The sequence below is a fragment of the Hylobates moloch genome, unplaced genomic scaffold (genome assembly GCF_009828535.3).
Source record: "Hylobates moloch isolate HMO894 unplaced genomic scaffold, HMol_V3 SCAFFOLD_16, whole genome shotgun sequence".
In the NCBI taxonomy this organism is placed as follows: Eukaryota; Metazoa; Chordata; class Mammalia; order Primates; family Hylobatidae; genus Hylobates; species Hylobates moloch.
The window spans coordinates 60,859,069-60,880,919 of NW_026652291.1; the positions used below are offsets into that span (position 1 = coordinate 60,859,069).

A 21,851-nucleotide genomic window follows, 5' to 3' on the forward strand; every position below is an offset into this window, starting at 1 on the left:
AGGTGATGGTTACTGCCATGGCACTTATCTGTGGAAGGCTGAATTGTGTGAATGCAGGTAGACCAGAGCCAGACTTTTAGGATAAGGATCTGAGAGAAGAATGAGAACTGCAGGGGCTGATCTTCCCTCTCAAATACAGGTTCCATGCTGATCCCTTCCTGTTGCGCCAACACACTGGGTTCTGTTTCTGATCACGGCCTAGCCGTGTGCCCTCAAAGCATTTTCCTTAAATTGCTCCAAGTCGTCAGGCTTACAGAGATGTTTAGGAGACAATCCACGTGACAGCATCTAGCAGCATGCTCAAAATGCCTTTTTCCTTTTCTTCCTTCCAGCTCTCTCTCTCTGCCTGACTTTCGCTCCTTTCCTTAAGACTCCCAAGAACACCATTTAGTTTCTGGTGAAGCTGACATCACTTTATCTGATTTTAATGATGGTTTCATACCACAAGCCCTCTTGTGATATGACATCTTTCTGATGTTCTTTATTGTTTCTACCTGTGACTGTTTCGAATCAAAGTGTGTATTTGGAGCATGGACCCACTGTTAACAAGGTGTTGCAGTGGGGTGGCCCGAGGACCCCCTGAAGCTCCTGCACCAGACACAAGCCCAAGCTCAGAGCTCCTGACCCTCAGAGGTGAGGACAAATGCTGGCCACCACGATGTTGTCTCTGGTGATGTGGCTGGTGTCTGGAGAGCACAGAAAGGACACAAGCCCCACACAGTCCCCAGGCCACCCCACTCTGCATGGAAAAAGGAGGTGGGGCTGAGACTAATTACTCCTCATGAGCCCTGGGTTCCCATGGGATGCTGTGAAGTCAAGACCCCTGTGGGGGTGAGCAAAGGGCTGTAAGTGAAGAGATGTGGGCTTTGCAGGGAACTGCAGAGGTCCTCCCAGGCCTGAGAGGATGGTCAGACCCCAGAAAGGGGAATGGGTAAGCCTGTGAGGGATAGTGTGTGATCTTTCGCTCATCATGAAGGTTCTGAGGTCATGTTAATCCAGCTCCACAAGGGATACTGTCTCTCCACAACTCACCTCTGTACTCTGAAGAGACTCTTCATGTAATCTCCCAAGACCAGGTCCTCAAGGAGCTACAGGAAAGGTAAAAAAGTTAGTGCTGCTCCTATAGATGGAGTCACGTCACATGGGCTGTGCATCTTGCAGGCCTGTGTCCTTGTGAAAAAACTGTTGGGGTGGCCTCTCACAAAGAACTGATTCTGATTCTGCTACTGATCCCAAAGGCTGTGGATATCAGAGCAAAAGTCCACAGGTCCAGGCCAGAGAGTCCAGCTCTCTGTGGCGCATGGCCTGGAAGGGGAAGGCACACTACTGCTCAGGGGATAGGAACAGGAGCTGCCCGTGGTCCTCACCACTGTGTTGAAGCATGTGTCAATGATTCCTGGTATCAGACAGTTTGCCCGAATGTTCTTTGGTGCCAGCTCCCTGCCAGGGTCTTGCTGAGGCCCAGCAGGGCTGTTTTACTGACATTATAGGCACCCAGCCTCTGTGGAAAGAAAGGGAAATAGATTAATAGATTAGAACTGGGAATAAGGGAGAGTCACTTGGATTTCCTGGGTTCTGCCCAAGGAATTCATCCCAATAACACTTCCAGATCATCAAGTATGGGAGACAATGCCCAAAAGAGATGGCAAAGGGCTCCTACTATGGGCATTATGTAAAAGGCAAGGCCTGTGATACACCATAATCACTTTTGCATTGGAGTAGTCCTGAGGGAGCAATTGTCAAACCCTGGATATTTCCATATATCCAATTTTCCAGATGAAATGAGAGTTTCTGCTTATCTAACCTGGAGACATGAGATGGTCATACTTACGGCAATAATATAGGCTGAAACTGAGGAGACCAGGACCACTGAATCTTGCCTGGAAAGATTAAGATAGGGTGGTATGTGAGTGGAAGACAGTTATTATCTTGTGTGTGACTGAGAACGGAGGCTGTATGGAAGAGGAGTGGAGGACTATGTGAGTGAAAAAGAATAGCTTGGGTCTGGTGGAGGTGGAGCGCAGTGGCAATCTTGGCTCACTGCAACCCCCACCTCCCAGTTCAAGTGATCCTCCTGCCTCAGCCTCCTGAGTAGCTAGGACCCCAGGAACATGCCACCACATCTGGCTAATTTTTCATATTTTTGGTAGAGACAGGGTTTCACTACATTGCCCAGGCTGGTCTCCAGCTCCTGAATTCAAGCGATCCACCTGCCTTGGCCTCCCAAAGTGCTAGGATTACAGGTGTGAGCCACTGTGCCCGGTCCCTGGATTTTGATTTGTAGGAAAAACTTTGACTATATATTACATTTATTTAATGGTTATAGGACTGGTCGGGTTTTCTATCTCTTCTTGAGTCAGTTTTGGTAAGATATATAAGTTGAAAATTTTTTTCTATTTCATTATAACTTCAGCATAAACATAAGTTTGACATAAAAATTTCTCTTTGGCATTATCATTCTTTTCACGCCTTTTATTGTCCTCAGGATCTATATCTTTTGTTTCTATTCCTGATATTGGCTATTTATGTCTTTCCTCTTTTTCCTTGATCAATCCCATTGGAAATTTGCCAAAAACATTCATTTTCTTAAAAAATAGTTTTTTTTGTTTTTTGGATCCCTGTATTGTAATTTGTTTTATTTTCCATTGATTTCTGCTCTATATTTTTTCTTTTTTCTTTCTGAGTGCTTTTTCTCCTGCACATTTCAGCTTTGACTTTTACTTAGCATTGACAATATAATGCTTTGGTTACCATCAAGAAAGATATACTTTAATTCTGTAAAGAAGGATTAAAATGTGCATTTTAACTACAGCGGTTGAGCTGAGTACACATTGTAAATGTGCTGAGGTTTATCTGTCCTACTTCAATTTCTTAATTGCTAGCCTTTCCTAGAATTATACATTTCCTAGAACTGTTTCTATAAATAAATTTCTATAAACTCATTCAACAGAAATGAAAAATTTAATAAAATATGTCATTTGTCTAATCAGATTTAAAATTTTTAATTTGATTTAAAAATCTAGCTTGACAATCTTTATATTTTAACTGTCATCACTGATATACTAGGATTAATGTCTAGCATCCAATTTTGTGCTTTTTAAAAATTCCCCCAGTTCTTTGTTTTGTTTTCTGTCCCTTCTTGCTTTTTTTAAGATTATTTTTTCCATTTCCACGTCTCTCTCTATTAATTTGAAAATATACTTCATACTCCATTGCCATTCTTGTAGCTTTGCCCTATAAAGTTAAACAGGCCTGTTTTGCTCATCAAAGTTTAAGATTAATATCCTTACCATCTCTCTAACAACATAAAAATCTTCTAACACCTTAACTCCATTTCTATCTCCTGATTTAAATATTATTTTTGCATATTTAACTATTTGTGGAGTTAATTTTTTTAACTCCATGAAAAGATTTCTTTTTACAAGAAGTGGTTTAATTTGTTCATGTTACGATGTTCTGTGTTTATCATTCTTACTTTCATCTTAGATTTTCCATATGAAATCATTTCTTTCCTTCTGCCTAAAGTACCATTTAAGATTTCCTTTAGTGGAACACTTTTACACTGTTGGTGGGACTGTAAACTAGTTCAACCATTGTGGAAGACAGTGTGGTGATTCCTCAGGGATCTAGAACTAGAAATACCATTTGACCCAGCCATCCCATTACTGGGTATATACCCAAAGGATTATAAATCTTGCTGCTATAAAGACACATGCACACATATGTTTATTGCGGCACTATTCACAATAGCAAAGACTTGGAACCAACCCAAATGTCCAACAATGATAGACTGGATTAAGAAAATGTGGCACATATACCCCATGGAATACTATGCAGCCATAAAAAATGATGAGTTCATGTCCTTTGTAGGGACATGACAAACTATTGCAAGTGCAAAAAACCAAACACTGCATGTTCTCACTCGTAGGTGGGAATTGAATAATGAGAACACGTGGACACAGGAAGGGGAACATCACACACCAGGGCCTGTTGTGGGATGGGGGGAGGGGGAAGGGATAGCATTAGGAGATATACCTAATGTAAATGACAAGTTAATGGGTGCAGCACACCAACATGGCACATGTATACATATGTAACAAACCTGCACGTTGTGCACATGTACCCTAGAACTTAAAGTATAATATAAAAATAAATAAAAAAATAAAATTTCCTTTAGTGAAGATCTTCTGGTAGTAAACTTTGTTTTCATTTCTCTGAAAATCTTATAAATTTGCCCTAATTTTTGAAAGACATACTTGATAGATATTGAATTCTAGGTTGATAGTTATATTCTTTTAGCATATGGGAATCGCCATTTAAATTGGGTTAGGAATAATAGTTAGGATTTTGGCAAGTAGATAAGAATAAATAGAAACAACTTAAGTGGAGCTTCCTTCATAAAGTCCTGCCTTATCCACAAGGTTGGAGAAAGCAATCTTTTACTTGCTCAGATCTCACAACTAATAATAGTAGTAGTAGTAATAATATTAATAATGTTTATTGTAAATATTGAAACCAATTAAATTATTATTAAATGTTATTTGTACTACTTATGTGATTATTTATACTGTAGTTAATATTTATTTTCTTTACTTTTTTTAACTCTTATTTTAAGTTCAGGGGTACGTGTACAGATTTGTTACATAGGTAAACTTGCCTCATGGGGATTTGTTGTACAGATTATTTTATCATCCAGGTATTCAACCTAGTACCCACTAGTTATTTTTCCTGATCCTCTCCCTCCTCCTACCTTCCACCCTCCAATAGGCCCCAGTCTCTGTTATTCCCCATTATGTATTCATGTGTTCTCTTCATTTAGCTCCCACTTAATAAGTGAGAACATGCAGTATTTGCTTTTCTGTTCCTGCATTAGTTTGCTAGGGATAATGGCCTCTAGCTCCACCCATGTTCCTGCAGAGGACATGATCTCATTCTTTGTTATGGCTGCATAGTATTCCACGGTGTATATTTATCACATTTTCTTTAACCAATCTGCCATTAATGGACATTTAGGTTGACTCAATGTATTTACTATTGTGAATAGTGCTGCAATGGACATACGTGTGCATGTGCCTTTATAATACAATGATTTATATTCCTTTGGTTATATATCCAGTAATGGGATTGCTGGATGGAATGGTAGTTCTGTTTTTAGGCCTTTGAGGAATCACCACACTGTTTCCACAATGGTTGAACTAATTTACACTCCCACCAACAGTGTTTAAGTGTTCCTTTTTCTCCACAACCTCACCAGCATCTGTTATGTTTTGACTTTTTAATGATAGCCATTATGACTGGTGTGAGATGGTATCTCACTGTGGTTTTGATTTGCATTTCTCTAATGATCAGTGATATTGAGCTTTTTCTCATATGCTTGTTGGTCGCATCTATGTCTTCTTTTGAAAAGCATCTGTCCATGTCCTTTGCCCAGTTTTTAATGAGGTTGTTTGTTTTGTTCTTGTAAATTTGTGTTAGTTCCTTGTAGATGCTGGATATTAGATCTTCGTCAGATGCATATCTTGCAAAAATTTTCTTCCATTCTGTAGGTTGTCTGTTTACTCTGTTGATAGTTTCTTATGCTATACAAAATCTCTTATGTTTAATTATATCCCATTTGTCAATTTTGCTTTTGTTGCAATTACTTTGGCTTCTTTGCCATGAAATCTTTGCCCATGCCTACGTCCAGAATGATATTGCCTAGATTGTCTTCCAGTGTTTTTATAGTTTTGCGTTTTACATTTAAGTCTTTAATCTATCTTGATTTAATTTTTGTATATGGTGTAAGGAAGGCATCCAGTTTCAATCTTCTGCATATATCTGGCCAGTTATCCCAGCACTGTTTGTGAAATAGGGAGTCCTTTCCCCATTTTTTGTTTTTGTTGGCTTGGTCAAAGATCAGATGGTTGTAGGTGTGTAGCCTTATTTCTGGGCTCTCTATTTTGTTCCATTATTCTATGTGTCTGTTTTTGTACCAGTATCATGTTGTTTTGGTTACTGCAGCCCTGTAGTATAGTTTGAAGTCAGGTAGCTTGATGCCTCCAGCTTTGCTATTTTTGCTTAGGATTGCTTTGGCTATTTAAGCTCTTTTTTGGCTCCATATGAATTTTAAAATAGTTCTTTTTCTAGTTCTGTGAAGAATGTCATTTGTAGTTTAGTAGGAATAGCTTTGAATCTATACATTGCTTTAGGCAATATAGCCATTTTAACAATATGGATTCTTCTTATCCATGAGTGTGGAATGTTTTTCCATTTGTTTGTGTCATCTCTGATTTTTTTTTTAGCAATGCTTTCTAGCTCTCATTGTAGTGATCTTTCACCTCCCTGTTTGCTGTACTCCTAGGTATTTTTTGTGCCAGTTGTGAACGGAATTGCATTCCTCATTAGATGTCCACAGCCAACAAGATATTGTTGGTGTATACACCATGTTGTTGGTGTATAAGAATGCCAGTGAATTTCATACATTAATTTTGTATCCTGAAACTTTGTTGAAGTTGTTTATCAGCTTAAGGAGCTATTGTGCCAAGTCTGTGGGGTTTTCTCAATATAGGATCATATCACCTGCAAACAGGGATCATTTGACTTCTTCTCTTCCTATTTGGATGTCCTTTATATCTTTCTCTTGCCTGATTACTCTGGCTAGGACTTCCAATACTATGTTGAATAGGAATGATGAGACAGGACATCCTTGTCCTGTGTTAGTTTTCAAGGGTAATGTGTCCACATTTTGCCCATTCAGCATGATGTTGGCTGTGGGTTTGTCATAGATGGCTCTTATTATTTTGAGGTATGTTCCTTCAATACCTAGTTTATTGAGAGTATTTAACAGGAAGGGTGTTGAATTTTATCAAAAGCCTTTTCTGAATCTATTAAGATAATCATGTGGTTTTTTGTCCTTAATTCTGTTCATGTGATAAATCACATTTCTCAATTTGTGTATGTTGTGCCAACCTTGCATCCCAGGGATAAAGCCTACTTGATTGTGGTGCATAAGCTTTTTGATGTGCTGCTGGATTCAGTTTGCAAGTATTTTGTTGAGGATTTTTGCATCAATGTTCATCAAGGATATTGGCCTAACATTTTTTTTTCTGTGTTTCTGACAGGGTTTGGTATTAGGATGATGCTGGCCTCATAGAATGAGTTGGGGAAGAGTTCCTCTCCCAAATTTTTTGGAATACTTTCAGTAGGAATGGTACCAGCTCTTCTTTGTACAGCTGGGAGAATTCAGCTGTGAATCTGTCATTCCTAGGCTTTTCTTGGTAGGCTATTTATTACTGATTTTATTTCGGAGCTCATTATTGGTCTGTTCAGGGATTCAATTTCTTCCTGGCTCAGTCTTGAGAGGGTGTATGTGTCCAGGAATTTATCCTCTTCTTCTAGATTTTCTAGTTTACGTGCACAGAGGTGTTCATAATATTCTCTGATAGCTATTTGTATTCCGTGGGATCAATGACCCCTTTTGTCATTTCTAATTGTGTTTATTTGGATTTTTTCTTCATTAGTCTAGCTAGCATCTATTTTATTAAGTTTTTCAAAAAACCAGCTCCTGGATTAATTGATCTTTTGAATGGTTTTTTTTGTGTCTCAGTCTCCTTCAGTTCACCTCTGATTTTGGTTATTTCTTGTCTTCTGCTAGCTTTGGGGTTGGTTTTCTCTTGGTTCTCTAGTTCTTTTAATTGTGATGTAAAGTTCTTTCACTTGTAAAGAACTTTAGTTTGTGATGTTCTTGTAGCTGTGAAAATGATAATATTCATTTTCAAATAATTTTTTTGAGACAGCGTCTCACTTGATCACCCAGTTGGAAGTACAGTGGTGTGATCATAGCTCACTGCACCCTTGAACTCCTGGGCTCAAGCGACTTTTCTGTCTCAGCCTCCCAAAGTGTTGGGATTACAGGTGTGAGCCACTGCACCCGGCCAGTGTTTATTATTTACTCTAGTAAATATACATAGACACAGTCTTTACTATGTGCATAATCAACATATTTTATCATGCCAATTAATGTCCACAAGAGGTCTGCCAAGCATCATTATCCCACTTAATAGGTAAGGAAACAAAGGCCCAGAGAGTTTAGTTACCAAGCATACGTAGCTAGTGACAGGGCAGGGATCTAAAGGTAGGTCTCTCTGACTCCAAAGCCCATGCTGTCTTCATTACATTTGTAGTTTGCAACAAGTTTTGTGAAGCCAGATTCCGCAAGAGGTGCCTAGTACGAGGAACAGGGACCAGATGGTTGAGCACCAGGCCCCTAATCCAATTTTAAGCTGGGCATTTCTGCTTTTGTCTGTTTTATATATTGGAATACTATGGAGGTTATTCTTTGACAAAAGGTTTCTGCCATTAAAAATAATTTGAAAACCATTGTATTGTGTTCAACCACATAAATTACTGTATTTGGCCATTTTCTATCAACAAAAATGATATTTTTTGTCCCTCCCACTACCTCTTACACTGGCTCTGTCCTCTTTGACCTTTTCCCAGCCCCTGCCAGTCATTTCCCAAATTAGGAAGTCTGCTTCCTTGCTCTCCCCACAGCCTATGGTGGATGCATCACCTGTGGGATGGGCCTAGGACTGTCTCTTCTTGTCAATTCCCCACTGTTCTCAGTGACTCGGGACCACTGAGATTCAATCTAATATCACACCATGCCTGTGTTAGAGCTGGAAGGGGCCTCAGAAGTCCTCATTAGTTGGAAGTCCTGGTTGTGTTTCACAGATGATCACACAAGTCCAGGGAAGCAGCCCAGTCTATACTAGCTGCTCAGTAAATGCTTGCTGAATTCAGTGGCTGCTCCAGAATGTCAATATGGCAACTGAAGGGAAGCAAAACAGTTGGAAAAAGAGTCTTGAAACTACATCTATCTGCAAAGCACTTTACCTGAGACTGAGGAAAATTCACTTTACCTCCACTGACCATTTTAAAGAAGAGAGTGAGGGCAATGCTGGTAGAGATAACTGGGTGGCCCTGACCTTCAGAGAAGGCATGGCTAAGTGGGGGAGATGTTTAAGAGGCTGGGGCATGGCCAGAGAGATCTATTTTAGAACAGGAATGAGACAGGCTTAAGGTGTGTTCCTAAGATGGTCAGAAAATGAAACCTTCTAATGATTGGGCTGAAATCCAAGAACAAAAAAGGAGCTCCCAGGAGCACAGGCAGATTGTTCCAACCCTAGGACAAATGGCATGGGGAGAATATCTGGGAACATCCCGAGTCGCTGAGACCAGTGGGGAATTGACAGCAAGAGACAGCCCTAGGCCCATCCCACAGGTGATGCTTCTATCACAGGCTGTGAGGACAGCAAGGAAGCAGGCTTCCTAATTTGGGAACTGACTGGCGGGAGCCGGGAAAATGTCGGGTAGGACAGGTGTAAGAAGAAGCAGGAGGGATAAGAGTTGAGTGGGACTGGGAAACAACTGCTTTAGTTACAGGCTGGCTATGGGGTGCCTCAGGGTCATCAGCCTGAACTCTTGTGGCCAGAGCTCCTGTAGCCCAAGGGTCTCTGATTCCAAGACCGTTGTCAGGACTCTGGGACCTTCTGTCTGTGGATCCTTCCTCCTTATTCCAGTCAAGTCCTTGCCAGACCCCCTGGGCACTCCAGATGTGAGAGAATGACACTAATGGATAGAACTTTTGTTTCTTTAGCTGACCCAGAAGTATGAAAGCCACACACTCACCATTCTTGTGTGACTGGCTCAGCTAAGCCTGTTTCCCAGTAGGAATGTCTAACTCTCAAATCGGCCCCCTCTCACTCTAGTTTCCCTGCTCCCTGTTTGATATCAAGCAGCTACCTCCTTATTCCCCTTCCCCACCCTCGCCCCATCTTCTCCATGTGGGGCAGCAGCTGGCTCAGCAGCAGGCTGGGGCCTTCACAGTGATGTTTAGAATCTGAAATCAGGGCAAACAGGAGATGGGGGAGTGGAGATGCAGTCAGTCCAGCGGTCTCACCATATTAGGAAATGTACCAGGTTAGGATGTGGGCATGATGGCCTCTGACACCCATAATGTGGGTGGAGTGTTGGCTTTCCTGTGCATTCGTGGAAATGGGGGCATCCTGAAGATACAGGAGTAAATGGATTAGGGTGAAGACTCTTCCAGCAGAAGACCCCAGAGTCTATGGGTTGTCTCCCCATGTTTCCAAGCACACTAGTTTTATCTGGAGCAGAGGCGGCATCAACAGCTGAGTCTAGGGAAGGCTAGATTTTGGGGTGATAGCCAGGAGGTACCCGTGTTAGGGATTAGGCTGTCATTCCCTTCTCTGTGCCCCATATTTTTCATGACCATTTGGTTTTTGGTTGGACATTCCCTGCAGACTGGTAGCTCCTGAACAGCGGGGACCAAAACTGCCACTTAGACACTCCTACATCCATCTCACAGATGGGGAAATTGAGGCTCAGAAAGTCCAAGCCCCAGGCCTCACTCTGCACCAATGAACCTGTCATGGGAAGGTGGATGTGTGAGAGCTGAGGATCAGCTCTGGATGTGTGAGCCTAGATGGAGAGAGGGTTACATGGCAGGAAGGTGAGGATGAAGTCCGGCCTGCCCCCTCCTGGCTTCCCCAGACCTCACCTTGTCCCAGACCTGCTCACTGATCCCCAAGGCACATCCCACCAAGGGACTGATCCCTGCCACGCACACCAGGAAGTCCACACCCCCACAGTGTTCCAGGGCCTGAGAGTGAGAAAGGGACATAAAGGAATAAGGTTACGGAAGAGGAAGGTGTCTGCAGCAGTGGAAGGTGACTCCTGTTTAATGTCCCAGAGGCTGTACCTAGGTCAAGTTCAAAGTACAGGAGAACAATATGGTGTGAAGATGGAGATTATCTCTTTTCCTTTAGGATCCAGGTACTGAGCTTCTGGATAAAAAGCAGTGGAGCATCACCCAAGTACCCTTTCACGTCCTCCTTCTAGTCCCAGGCACTGTTTGCTACCTGTCCCCAAACACATCTCTCACCTGCACTGTGTCTTGAAATTTCACTGTCCCCTCTCCATTTCCCTGAACACTCTACCTCTGACTATAAGATGAGGGCTTCCTTCTGTACATCTCTGTCCCCTCAGACTCCTCCTCAGGAATCTTCCAGGAGGGCCTGGCTGGCTCCACGGAGCTGGTGGAGAAGCCAGCTTCTTCTTTCCCACCAGCATGGTCCCCACCCCAACATCTCCCTGAGTTCCAGGCCACATGCACTCCCTCTCTCCCTGAGGGAGAGTACAAACCTGGGTGGAGAAAAGACGCCCTCCCTGAGCTGGTCCTTTCTGTGCCCAAGTCTGTTAACTGGAGACTGGGCCTCGTGGACAAGGCTCAAGTGACACATAGTTGACCTGATTCCTGTGATGGTGCCTTTATCCCTCTGCCCTAGTGTGGGTCATAGTATCAGAATCCCCGAGCCTGTCCGCATCTCCTTCTATGCCCCTCACCATGACCACCAGCCATTCCCAGTCCTCAGCCTTCCCCGTGTGGCACAGGGTGTCTGGCACATGCTCAGCCCCTCCCCCTAGAGCGTGGCCACAGCCCAGTCCATATTCTGCTGCTTCTGGCTGCTGACGACCACGTGGGCCCCATTGTGGGCCAGACGCTGGGCAATGGCGAAGCCGAACCTGGGGGCAGAGATGAGGAGAAGGTGACAATTTAGACTAGGACTGAGACTTTTCTTGCTGCATTTCTAGCCCTGAGGCACCAAATGAATTCTCTCCACTAACTCAGAGCAGCTAACCTCATGCCGTACTATGGATGGTCAGAGGACCAGAAGAGATAAAGAGGAAATAGGTCAGTCCACAGATGCATTGAACCTCCTATATCCACATCAGATCTTCTTGGCCTCCCCTCCCACTAGAATTCCTACTATGAAAACTCGTTCTCAGTTCCTCAAGGCTTTGGTTTGCTTTGTAGCTGCAACCAGAGAGCTCCCTGCCTCAGGCATGTGAAACCACTGAGTGCTCACAGGCATGCAGCTTGAAAGTGTGAGGCATTAACCCACATAGGGCAACTCTTGACTGATGGAGGAATTCTCTCCTCTTCCACTGATAGATGCCTCTGAGATGCATTTCCTGCTTCCTAGAAGACCTTTGAAACCTATCACCGAGTGGCCTATAGTGGGCCGACTCGATTACACATCCTGCACTGGCTTTGTCTCCTTTTCTAGTTTCCTTTCCTTTTCCTCAATATTTCTCGTTAAGATCACCTTCCCAAAAAACTGCTAGCAGTTAAACCTAGTAGGCTTTGCTTTGAGGGGATGAGCCTAAGAAAATGAGGTCAACAAAACCTAGAGACACCCACAGTTCCCAAATTCCCAAAGAGTTGCTCTCACCTGTTTGTAGATCCTGTGATCATGGCAGCTCTGATGGCTAGTTTGAGCCTATAGTTGGCTCCACTGCTGGTGCTTCTCGTGCTGAGTGGAGCCACAGGGAACATGAGGCCCCCCAACCCAGGGTCAGGGGCCTAAGTAAACATGGTGGTTTCTGTTTGATCTCCCTCTTGTTGAACTCAGTCCAAGGAGGGAAGCCTCTAGAAAGGCAGTCACAGTTCCAGTAAGCAGTTCTTGTAAGCAGGAAGCAGTTTTGGGCTAGAACTGGGTGGATCTGGGAATAGCTCCTGGAAGATCAACCTCGAGCCTGCTCATTTAGCCTTTCCAGTGATTTTATGAACACAGAATTTCATATATGAAATCTCTTTAAATTAGCTTGAGTGGCTTCTGTCATCTGGTATCAAATTCTGGCATATGCACACATAGGTTTGAGAAAAGAAATAATTTTTATCTGAGGAATACAAATCCTTTTAATTATTAGGCCCAGAGAGACATTAAAATGAGGCCACAATCCCACACCCTACTCCCCTCTTTGAGCTAAGTATTCATCTCTTGACACTGCTTGCTATTGCCACAAGTAGCTGGAAATTAACCTAATAATGCCACACCAGACACTATAACACACACTCTGTAGTTTATAAATGTGTAGCCAATCACTAATCAATGTTCTTTGTGTAAGCCAATGAGAATTTCTGACAGTTTTGTAACAGTCCATTTCCTTCCCCATTTTTTGCCTTTAAAAATCCACTTGTAACTTCTGCTAATTGGAGCGTATATTCAGGGCAACTTGAATCTGTGCTCCTGGGTTGCAATCCTCAGGCTTGGCCCAAATAAACTCTCTACTTGTATTAATTTTGCCTCAGCTTCATTATCTTAGGTCAACATAGCCAATAAATATTTATTCATTGAGAACCCCTAGGATAATGAACATCTACTTCACAGGTTTCTTGCGAGACACCCAAATAAATTAAGATGTGAGAGGGCTTTGTAAATTATCAAGTGCCCAAAGTTCCACAGCTGCTTAAGAGTGATGTGTTTTATCATTTGGTCCTCCGTGAGTCTCTAGCCTCAAGCTTCGAGACACAGTTGACTCCCTGCTCCCAGTGCTCTCTGCTCTGTCTGCTTTTCATCCCTCAGCCTCTTCTTCTAGACTTATCTTCATTTTCAGCACATGAGGGGAGTCTTCCTGACACCCCAAAGCTTATTCATTGTCTCCTCCATGTGACCTGATGCCCTCCTGTGCTTACTCCTCACATTCATCTTTCTAACTCTAAGTGACCATGTTACATTTGTCACTTCTAGCAGGGTGCCCAGCACTTAGCAACTGCTTCATAGGTATTTGTTGAATGAATGAATGAATGAATGAATGAATGCAGATTTGGCTGCAGTGATATAATGGTTTCTTAAGGGCCTCACTGGACCTACAGGTCAAATTCCTTAGTTACTGCATGTCAGACCCTTCCCCTGTGCAGTCAGTGATGTCAGTTCAGCTCTGGTCTTAAAGCATTTATTGTAAAGTACCCATTCTTGATTTTTAAGTATTCAGGCTTTGGGTGGTATCAGGCATTGTGTACACTGTGAACTTGTGTTTTCCTGATATTTAGAATACTGAGTCTCTGTTCAAATCTTCACAGATCTGTAGCTATGAACTTATTTACATAAACCCAATTCCCTTATTTAAGTACTTCAACCTTAGTAAATCTTAGGTAAATATCATAGCAGATAAGTGCTTTTGAAGCAAACTTTAAAGACAAATTCACAATTCTTTTTTTCTCTGAAATTTGGCTCCTACAATCCCTACTCATTCATTATGTTTTCCTACCTCCCTTGTAGCCAAGGATTCAAAACAGTGTTGGGTTTCTTCTCTTCCTATTCAACATTTTGTTAATGTCACTCCAAACAGTTTACTTTTAAAAGCTAAGCATCTCTCTCTCTCTCTCTCTCCCTCTCTCTCTCTTCTTCTCTCTCTCTCTCTCTCTCCTTCTCTGCCCCAGTCATATATATATAATTTTGGCAAAAGATACAGAATCTATGCATGCACTAGTCTCTTCATTCATTCAGTGAGCATCTATTGGGAACCTGCTATGGGCTGGGCGGCCAGAATACAAAGATGCCTCATGATTTTGGTACTCAAAGCACTCACAGCCTGAGCTGGGCCTGCAGAAAAAAATATGATTATAATACACTGTGGTAGGAGGAACATATGAGTCACACAATTTTATGGGAGCACAGGAGAAGGAATGGCGCCTAACTTAACCTTGGGGTGGCAGTGGTTAGATAAATAATCTGGAAAAGGTGACACCTAAGTCAATTGAGAAAAAGGAGCTTCTAATATTGCATTTGTTTGTTTGTTTGTTTTTTTATTATACTTCAGGGTTTTAGGGTACATGTGCACAATGTGCAGGTTTGTTACATATGTATCCATGTGCCATGTTGATTTCCTGCACCCATTAACTCGTCATTTAGCATTAGATGTATCTCCTAATGCTGTCCCTCCCCCCTCCCCCCACTCCACAACAGTCCCCGGAGTGTGATGTTCCCCTGTGTCCATGAGTTCTCATTGTTCAATTCCCACCTATGAGTGAGAACATGCGGTGTTTGGTTTTTTGTCCTTGCGATAGTTTACTGAGAATGATGTTTTCCAGTTTCATCCATGTCCCTACAAAGGACACGAACTCATCATTTTTTATGGCTGCATAGTATTCCATGGTGTATATGTGCCACATTTTCTTAATCCAGTCTATCGTTGTTGGACATTTGGGTTGGTTCCAACTCTTTGCTATTGTGAATAGTGCCGCAATAAACATAGGTGTGCATGTGTCTTTATAGCAGCATGATTTATAGTCCTTTGGGTATATACCCAGTAATGGGATGGCTGGGTCAAATGGTATTTCTAGTTCTAGATCCCTGAGGAATCGCCACACTGACTTCCACAATGGTTGAACTAGTTTACAGTCCCACCAACAGTGTAAAAGTGTTCCTATTTCTCCACATCCTCTCCAGCACCTGTTGTTTCCTGATTTTTTAATGATGGCCATTCTAACTGGTGTGAGATGGTATCTCACTGTGGTTTTGATTTGCATTTCTCTGATGGCCAGTGATGATGAGCATTTCTTCATGTGTTTTTTGGCTGCATAAATGTCTTCTTTTGAGAAGTGTCTGTTCATGTCCTTTGCCCACTTTTTGATGGGGTTGTTTGATTTTTTTCTTGTAAATTTGTTTGAGTTCATTGTAGATTCTGGATATTAGCCCTTTGTCAGATGAGTAGGTTGCAAAAATTTTCTCCCATTCTGTAGGTTGCCTGTTCACTCTGATAATAGTTTCTTTTGCTGTGCAGAAGCTCTTTAGTTTAATGAGATCCCATTTGTCGATTTTGGCTTTTGTTGCCATTGCTTTTGGTGTTTTAGACATGAAGTCCTTGCCCACGCCTATGTCCTGAATGGTATTGCCTAGGTTTTCTTGTAGGATTTTAATGGTTTTAGGTCTAACATATAAGTCTTTAATCCATCTTGAATTAATTTTTGTAAAAGGTGTAAGGAAGGGATCCAGTTGCAGCTTTCTACATATGGCTAGCCAGTTTTCCCAGCACCATTTATTAAATAGGGAATCCTTTCCCCATTTCTTGTTTTTGTCAGGTTTGTCAAAGATCAGATAGTTGTAGCTATGCGGCATCATTTCTGAGGGCTCTGTTCTGTTCCATTGATCTATGTCTCTGTTGTGGTACCAGTACCATGCTGTTTTGGTTACTGTAGCCTTGTAGTATAGTTTAAAGTCAGGTAGCGTGATGCCTCCAGCTTTGTTCTTTTGGCTTAGGATTGACTTGGCGATGCGGGCTCTTTTTTGGTTCCATATGAACTTTAAAGTAGTTTTTTCCAATTCTGTGAAGAAAGTCATTGGTAGCTTGATGGGGATGGCATTGAATCTATAAATGACCTTGGGCAGTATGGCCATTTTCACGATATTGATTCTTCCAACCCATGAGCATGGAATGTTCTTCCATTTGTTTGTATCCTCTTTTATTTCATTGAGCAGTGGTTTGTAGTTCTCCTTGAAGAGGTCCTTCACATCCCTTGTAAGTTGGATTCCTAGGTATTTTGTTCTCTTTGAAGCAATTGTGAATGGGAGTTCACTCATGATTTGGCTCTCTGTTTGTCTGTGATTGGTGTACAAGAATGCTTGTGATTTTTGTACATTAATTTTGTATCCTGAGACTTTGCTGAAGTTGCTAATCAGCTTAAGGAGATTTTGGGCTGAGACAATGGGGTTTTCTAGATATACAATCGTGTCATCTGCAAACAGGGACAATTTTAATTCCTCTTTTCCTAATTGAATATCCTTTATTTCCTTCTCCTGCCTGATTGCTCTGGCCAGAACTTCCAGCACTATGTTGAATAGCAGCGGTGAGAGAGGGCATCCCTGTCTTGTGCCAGTTTTCAGAGGGAATGCTTCCAGTTTTTGCCCATTCAGTATGATATTGGCTGTGGGTTTGTCGTAGATAGCTCTTATTATTTTGAGATACGTCCCATCAATACCTAATTTATTGAGAGTTTTTAGCATGAAGAGATGTTGAATTTTGTCAAAGGCCTTTTCTGCATCTATTGAGATAATCATGTGGTTTTTGTCTTTGGTTCTGTTTATATGCTGGATTACATTTATTGATTTGCGTATGTTGAACCAGCCTTGCATCCCAGGGATGAAGCCCACTTGATCATGGTGGATAAGCTTTTTCATGTGCTGCTGGATTCGGTTTGCCAATATTTTATTGAGGATTTTTGCATCAATGTTCATCAAGGATATTGGTCTGAAATTCTCTTTTTTGGTTATGTCTCTGCCAGGTTTTGGTATCAGGACGATGCTGGCTTCATAAAATGTGTTAGGGAGGATTCCCTCTTTTTCTATCGATTGGAATAGTTTCAGAAGGAATGGTGCCAGTTCCTCCTTGTACCTCTGGTAGAATTCAGCTGTGAATCCATCAGGTCCTGGACTCTTTTTGGTTGGTAAGCTATTGATTATTGCCACAATTTCAGAACCTGTTATTGGTCTATTCAGAGATTCAACTTCTTCCTGATTTAGTCTTGGGAGGGTGTATTTGTCGAGGAATTTATCCATTTCTTCTAGATTTTCTAGTTTATTTGCATAGAGGTGTTTGTAGTATTCTCTGATGGTAGATTGTATTTCTGTGGGATCGGTGGTGATATCCCCTTTTTCGTTTTTTATTGTATCTATTTGATTCTTCTCTCTTTTCTTCTTTATTAGTCTTGCTAGTGGTCCACCAATTTTGTTGATCTTTTCAAAAAACCAGCTCCTGGATTCATTAATTTTTTGAAGGGTTTTTTGTGTCTCGATTTCCTTCAGTTCTGCTCTGATTTTAGTTATTTCTAGCCTTCTGCTAGCTTTTGAATGTGTTTGCTCTTGCTTTTGTAGTTCTTTTAATTGTGATGTTAGGGTGTCAATTTTGGATCTTTCCTGCTTTCTCTTGTGGGCATTTAGTGCTATAAATTTCCCTCTACACACTGCTTTGAATGTGTCCCAGAGATTCTGGTATGTTGTGTCTTTGTTCTCGTTGGTTTCGAAGAACATCTTTATTTCTGCCTTCATTTCATTATGTACCCAATAGTCATTCAGGAGCAGGTTGTTCAGTTTCCATGTAGTTGAGCGGTTTTGAGTGAGTTTCTTAATCCTGAGTTCTAGTTTGATTGCACTGTGGTCTGAGAGACAGTTTGTTATAATTTCTGTTCTTTTACATTTGCTGAGGAGAGCTTTACTTCCAACTATGTGGTCAATTTTGGAATAGGTGTGGTGTGGTGCTGAAAAAAATGTATATTCTGTTGACTTGGGGTGGAGAGTTCTGTAGATGTCTATTACGTCCACTTTATGTAGAGCTGAGTTCAATTCCTGGATATCCTTGTTAACTTTCTGTCTCGTTGATCTGTCTAATGCTGACAGTGGGGTGTTAAAATCTCCCATTATTATTGTGTGGGAGTTTAAGTCCCTTTGTAGGTCACTGAGGACTTGCTTTATGAATCTGGGTGCTCCTGTGTTGGGTGCATATATATTTAGGATAGTTAGCTCTTCTTGTTGAATTGATCCCTTTACCATTATGTAATGGCCTTCTTTGTCTCTTATGATCTTTGTTGGTTTAAAATCTATTTTATCAGAGACTAGGATTGCAACCCCTGCCATTTTTTGTTTTCCATTTGCTTGATAGATCTTCCTCCATCCCTTTATTTTGAGTCTATGTGTGTCTCTGCACGTGAGATGGGTTTCCTGAATACAGCACACTGATGGGTCCTGACTCCTTATCCAGTTTGCCAGTCTGTGTCTTTTGATTGGAGCATTTAGCCCATTTACATTTAACATTAATATTGTTATGTGTGGATCTGATCCTGTCATTATGATGTTAGTTGGTTATTTTGCTCGTTAGTTGCTATAGTTTCTTCCTAGCCTCGATGGTCTTTACAATTTGGCATGTTTTTGCAGTGGCTGGTACCGGTTGTTCCTTTCCACGTTTAGTGCTTCCTTCAGGAGCTCTTTTAGGGCAGGCCTGGTGGTGACAAAATCACTCAGCATTTGCTTGTCTGTAAAGTATTTTATTTCTCCTTCACTTATGAAGCTTAGCTTGGCGGGATAGGAAATTCTGGGTTGAAAATTCTTTTCTTTAAGAATGTTGAATATCAGCCCCCACTCTCTTCTGGCCTGTAGAGTTTCTGCTGAGAGATCAGTTGCTAGTCTGATGGGCTTCCCTTTGTGGGTAACCCGACCTTTCTCTCTGGCTGCCCTTAACATTTTTTCCTTCATTTCAACTTTGGTGAATCTGACAATTATGTGTCTCAGAGTTGCCCTTCTCAAGGAGTATCTTTGTGGCGTTCTCTGTATTTCCTGAATCTGAATGCTGGCCTGCCTTGCTAGATTGGGGAAGTTCTCCTGGATAATATCTTGCAGAGTGTTTTCCAACTTGGTTCCATTCTCCCCATCATTTTCAGGTACACCAATCAGACGTAGGTTTGGTCTTTTCACATAGTCCCAAATTTCTTGGAGGCTTTGTTCATTTCTTTTTATTCTTTTTTCTCTAAACTTCCCTTCTCTCTTCATTTCATTCATTTCATCTTCCATCAGTGATACCCTTTCTTCCAGTTGATCGCATCTGCTACTGAGGCTTCTGCAATCTTCGGGTAGTTCTCGAAACTTGGCTTTCAGCTCCATCAGCTCCTTTAAGCCCTTCTCTCCATTGGTTATTCTAGTTATCCATTCTTCTAATATTTTTTCAAAGTTTTTAACTTCTTTGCTATTGTTTTGAATTTCCTCTCGTAGCTCAGAGTAGTTTGATCGTCTGAAGCCTTCTTCTCTCAACTCATCAAAGTCATCCTCCATCCAGCTTTGTTCCATTGCTGATGAGGAACTGCGTTCCTTTGGAGGAGGAGAGGTGCTCTGTTTTTTAGAGTTTCCAGTTTTTCTGCTCTGTTTTTTCCCCATCTTTGTGGTTTTATCTACTTTTTGTCTTTGACGATGGTGATGTACAGATGGGTTTTTGGTGTGGATGTCCTTTCTGTTTGTTAGTTTTCCTTCTACCAGACAGGACCCTCAGCTGCAGGTCTGTTGGAGTTTACTAGAGGTCCACTCCAGACCCTGTTTGGCTGGGTGTCAGCAGTGGTGGCTCAAGCAGAAATGCAGAAATCACCCATCTTCTGTGTCACTGGGGCTGGGAGCTGGAGACCGGAGCTGTTCCTATTCGGCCATCTTGGCTCCGCCCCCGCATTTGTTTGTTTTTTAGGAGGCATATGCTTTTTTAATTAAAAAAGGATATATGTTCATTATAAATTGTCTTTAAAATATTTGTAAAATATTTGTAAAAATGTATAAGAAAGTTGAGAGAAAAGTTGCAAAAGACTCTAAAACAGACCTGACTTTGAAATGGACTCTGGGTATCTTCAGTGAAAAACTAGGCGTTATCTAGCTACTCTTCTAGGTGACCTGATTCTGTGGGGTCTCTGTATGTTACATTGTCTTTGAGCTATTTACAACTCACAGTTTTTGATAACTAATAAATATTTGCATCTATCCATAGATGCATATAAATTTCATCTGGAGGAGATTCAATTTTCCTTCTACACTGGAAGAAATCAGCTTTGCATCTATTAAACAAACTTATTTTACTCTTCCCTATGTCCTATATATGTGTGGTTCTTTGAATTTACCTTTGAATCAGTTGTAATGGCTTTGTGGTTCCCCTAATTAATTAATTATTTTTTAAATGTTGGCACTTGTTCATTTTATATTTGTATGGGAGTCATTATCTTACCTTCTCAAAAATTATCCAACATAAGTAAAAATTTGATATTTCACTGTTAACTATTATTACTATTTTGCCATTCTTTAAGTCACCTCTCCAAATACCCATTGTCATATAATAGCTATGTGTTCAATTTTGCATGAATGGGACCACAGTATACATGACTTTTTTTTTTTTTTAATTTTTCAGAGCTTATTCTTGAAGGAGAATGGAGTAAGGAGTTTGGAAATATAGAAAGGCATACCAAGCAAGGAAGTTAGCACATGTAAGGGCAAGGGGGAGAAAACCAGCACAGAGTGAGAGAAACTACCAAGAGTTTGTTATCCTTGGAACAGCAAATATGAGGTGGGGACTGGCTGGAGATGAAGCTATAGAATTGGTCAAGGGCTGGATAGTGGTGGTTATTGCATGCCAAAACAAAAAGCTTAGACTTTATGTAGAGTGCAAATGGGAGTTACTGAAATTTAATAAGAAATGCAAAGGAGTCAGATATTGATATGGTCAGATTTTTGCTGTATAGAGACAACTTTAGCATGTGTGTATATGCACGTGCACTTATTTGATGTGGCAGCCAGGAGATTCTTGCAGCAAGAGATACTAAGGTCTTGTGCCCATCAGATACTGTCAGGAAATAGATGGCATATTTAAATTGGGTAAATTGAAGAGAGTTTCATGAAGGGGCTATTTAAGAGGCAAAATATGGCGTAACCACAAGAGATAGTGCAGCACTGGAGCCAGGCACAGGGAGGTTTTAATACCATCCAGGCCTGAAGGGGCAAGAGGAGGAAGTGAGTTACCCCAACAAGGACAAAGACAGAGGGCTGCCTGTCAGGGGCTGTGACCTTTGGTTAAGTGTCATAGTAAGCCAGAGACACCCCTGCAGAAGGAAACCATGTGAATAAATACCACAACCGCATTTCCCTCCTTTCCTCTGATCTATCAGGTTCTCTATTAGGAAAACGCTTCTGGAAGTGAGATGTCATCCACACAGCTCAGCCTCCAAGAGCATGGAACAGAGTGGAGCATGCGCCTGGAGGGGCCAGTGGAAGGTATCCAGCCAGGCCCTGAATTAGTCAGAAGTAGTATAGATGCAGAAAATAAGTTAGATTTGGGAAATATTTATTAGTCAAAATTATCAGCCGTTTGTGAGAAATTGGTCACCCTCGGAGCAAAAGGAGATAAAAACGAGGCCCAGTTTTCCAGCGTGGGCACCTGAGTACTTAAAATGTGAATTTCATGTTAGTGCATTATATTGATGACATACTGTT

At 41.5% G+C, this 21,851-nt stretch overlaps 1 pseudogene; it reads right to left on the minus strand.

Annotated features, from left to right (window-relative positions):
* Nucleotides 1-627: 627 nt before the first annotated feature.
* Nucleotides 628-21,851, minus strand: part of LOC116484706 (dehydrogenase/reductase SDR family member 2, mitochondrial-like) — an 84,863-nt pseudogene continuing 63,639 nt past the window's right edge.